Source organism: Cyprinodon variegatus, unplaced genomic scaffold (assembly GCF_000732505.1).
Source record: "Cyprinodon variegatus isolate N-32 unplaced genomic scaffold, C_variegatus-1.0 Scaffold282, whole genome shotgun sequence".
NCBI lineage: Eukaryota > Metazoa > Chordata > Actinopteri > Cyprinodontiformes > Cyprinodontidae > Cyprinodon > Cyprinodon variegatus.
In genome coordinates this window covers 662026-665895 of record NW_015150735.1, presented here as the reverse complement: position 1 = coordinate 665895, position 3870 = coordinate 662026, and the positions used below count along the sequence as shown (strand labels likewise).

Here is a 3870-nt window from a genome sequence, read left to right as displayed (position 1 = left end):
ATGTGGATGCAGTGTATGTACTGTATATACCCCATGCACGTTTGAGAATATTTTTCATTTTAAAAGAAAATATATCAATGTAAAGAAAAAAAATGTCAGCTGCAAATAGAATGTTTTTTATAACTAAATTTGTAAAAAGATGTTAAAGCTAGTTTTGCTATTGACAAAAAAGAAAATAAGACAGCAGTTATTTTGGTGTATTAATAAAAGAAAGGAGGATTTTTCATTTAGGATTTAGTTTAGCATGGGCATCATTCCCTATGGAGAAAACAAATTTATACTTCTTATTTTAAAGCAATTTTCTCTATGAATTTTAATTTTATATAAATTGATAGGTTCAAAATAGGTTTTTTAATGCATTTATCTCGCAATTTAAATAAGCTCTATAATCTCAATTGTAATTTGTGATATTAAACATTGCTTTTATAACCAATACAGTGTATGCTGTCACAGGTATACCTTTAATATCAACCAATGCATTTTAAATAGAAAAGTATACAGGGTTCTAGGTAAATTGTTTATTATGAAACTTTAAGCTTCCTACTGATATAAAAAAAAACACGTATTTTTTAAAAGGCTTTTTAGAAATATGTAAAATTGTAAAAAAAAAAAAAAAAAAAATGTGATAACCATCTGCATCCCCTATATTTTCAATTTAGAATTAAATATGTTCTAAATGCTATAGTTTTTGGTGAATAGTCCTTTATTTTCCTCATTAATTTTAATTTGACAGCTTAGGACTTAATATAAAATGAATCAAGCTGTTTAAATTATACCGGAAATTGGTGACAGTTTAGTTATTTTTATCTAAATTAACATTACTACTAAATAAAATACCACAAACATCAAAAAGTGTTAGAATAATTATTGTTTTGTATTAATCTTGATGATTTTGATATTTTATTAACAGCGCATAAATCCAAGCATCGGTTTAATTTTGTTGAATAACCGGAAGTGAGTTCAGTGACTTCCGGCGTTAAAATTAAACCTTCCAGCCTCTAAAATCCAAACCTTTAAAGGCAGGAGCCTCGTTGTTTCTATGGCAGCTGCACCTTTCTCTGACTGTAAACCCACAACGCTTTAAAAATTCCGCCTAAAAAGAAGAAGCGTTCTTGTCCCTGTTTTGGGTCTTCAGCCAACGTAAGTACCGTTAGCTAGTTCCACCGCTAGCTTCCTGTTAGCATGCTGCTTGCTAAATGAGGCGGGACATGTTACCGTGCGGGGAATGCATCTGCATACTTTAAATTCTACTGATAGGATTTTAATAAAGGTAATGATTGTTTACAAATGTTTTAAAAAACAGATTTTGAATAAATATATTTATTTCGCTAAGAGTTTTGCATGTAGCTTTATGCTAATTGCTGATAAATGAGAGCAGAGAGAGTAATAACATATCAGTCCATGTTTTATTAAGGAGGTAAATCTTTTTCATACAATGTGTCCAGAAAATTCAGCTTTTAGGTTGAATGTAATCAACTATAATATATATATTTTCCAGGTTTAACCTCATTATAATTTTTTCTTTATTATTTAAATATTTATTATTTAAATAACATGCTGCTGTCATTTTGCACATCTCTGATGTTGCTGCTATTTTCAAATATCCATTACTGTAAAAATGCCAATAGCTATATATTGGTTATTTATTCTCCATGTGTAAAAACACTTTACAGTACAGTATTCTGTTTATTTCTGTAACTCCTCGCTATTCTGTTATTTTTAAACGCTTTTCTAAGGTCGACATTTGTGTGACCATTTTTTTCTATCATCTTTTTGCTGCTGTAACACCAGAATTTCCCCATTGTGTGACAATAAAGAGATTTTCTATTCTGTCCTGTTTTATTATCATTTCTCAGAGTCGATCATGAGCAAATGTTTGATTCTGACATCTGGCCAGTAAAAGTTTACCTCTGTAATTACCAGTTTATTATTGCAGACAGACTGTTATAGGGGTACTTAGACTTAGTTGTATTTTATTTAGTCATTTTGTATACACAAGTGTAAACACAAAGAAATTTCGTTAAGTATAGCTCTCTAGACTATTTCATTTTTTAAAGCGCAGGTAAGCAGCAGTGATAAAAACATTGTGATGAAAAAAAAGGGATGTAAACATATGACTGTAAAGTTACAGTTGCAACATTTCAGGTTTTTTTTTATTTTATTTTATTTTTTATTATTATTATTGTTTTTATTGTACCTTGGTCAGACTTGGGTATTTTTGCGTTGTTGTGCAAACAAGGACGGACTTTATAGGACCCATTTTATTTATGTTGGTATGTATTATGCTGTAATTTCTATGTTTCTTTGAAGTTTATTCTGAAAATCTTTTATATGATGCTGTTCATTCCCCCGCCAGTAACTGTTTTGTCTGTGCTCTGTTCTCATGTGGTTCTTTGCAGGTGTACAACAACTACCCTGAGGATCTAGGGGCAGCTCTTTACAGAGAGCAGTTTGACTTCAACGCCGAGCCGCCTTGGGATCCTAGCTGATAGCGGACGAGTTCCTCACAGGACTCCTCCGTGTAGGTACATTAGGAGTCAAATCCTCTTATTTTAGTCAGAGATTACACAATTGTGTTTTAAGTGACCCACTTTTCCCCAGAGTGCATCTCAGTCTAAGGATATTTCTGTGATGTATTAAAATAAATGTCCAAAAATAAGATGCAGAAAAGCTATACTTAGATTCATATGTCTTTGATGGATCACGCTGTGTTTTCTTTGCTGTAATAGATTTTCTGTTCATACCTCAATCTTCCCATCACTTCCTTAAAGTTTATCACAAACTATAAAGTGTTTTCTAGGCATGTCTTCACTGACAGGTTTCAGCAGTGGATTTTACTTTATTTACAGTTAGAAAACTGCAAGAAGCACATATAATTTTTCTTTAAACTTTCCTGATGTGTTTGTGTGCCGTACATCACACAAGATGGACGAAACTTTGTTAATCATCATGTCTCTGAGGATTTTTAAATTAACTGAACATTAAAAAACTTGTGAACAGTGTGAACCAGGTGTTAATTAGTACTTTAAAAAAATGTATGGTCAATCCGTTCTGGCAGTGGTTCCCAGTGATTGATTTGAACCTTTGGCTTTCTGATTATTAATCAATTAAATAAAGAAATAATAGACAGATTAATCACTTTGCAATGGTAGTAAAGGAGCGCTCTCAAACTAACAGTATTAGCCAATCAGAAGAAGAAGGGGGTGGGTTCTTAGGAACGCGTCTACCTCCTCCTCTCGTTTCTTGCTCAAGTCGCCAGATAGATTGTGGTACAGTGCTGAAGTTCTACACAGAAAGCCACTTTAGGCCGTTTATGGCTACATTCAATGGAGAGACTTGTAAAAATAAAAAAAAAATAAATAAATGAAACTGTGTTTGGAGAGAAGGACGATAGAGAGAACGGAATTACATGGAGTGGGCCTAATGCAGTTCATGAACTCCGGCACGCTGCGCTCCAGGAAGCTTGTTTACGTGTCCAGCGGCAAAAAGGGGCTACACAAACACGAGTTAAAATTAATTAGTTATGATTTCTTTCCTCGAAGAACACGACCGCCTAATAATTTCTGTCGGAAAAAAAATTGATTATGTTGGTGATAATCTATTATTATTTTTTTTTGTATAATTACCTCTCAAATTTGATCTTTCATCCATCCAGTTTCAACTGTACCCCCTTGCAACTACACTAAACCTCCCTTTGGGGGCGACAGGAACCACAGTACCCAGGGGTTAACGCTAATTGTTGGCATAATCAATTGTGAAATAAAGGAATCCTGTTGCCAAGTCAACATAACCTTAGGGATGCACGATATAATCGGCCCCCTATCAGTATCGGCCTTAAAACTGAATATCGGACATCGGCCACCCCACCGA

General features: G+C 33.4%; 1 protein-coding gene across 4 annotated transcripts in view; it reads left to right on the top strand.

Moving 5' to 3' along the window:
- The first annotated feature begins 959 nt into the window (after positions 1-959).
- The window catches only part of azin1 (antizyme inhibitor 1), a 13477-nt gene continuing 10566 nt past the window's right edge, over positions 960-3870 (top strand). For 2 of the 4 annotated variants that reach the window (XM_015383360.1, XM_015383359.1), the window contains exons 1-2: positions 960-1140; positions 2400-2521. The gene's annotated coding sequence lies outside the window, so the exon portion shown is untranslated. Of the gene's footprint in view, positions 1141-2399; positions 2526-3870 lie in introns of all 4 variants that reach the window. The other 2 variants (XM_015383361.1, XM_015383362.1) reach the window with 1 other exon arrangement.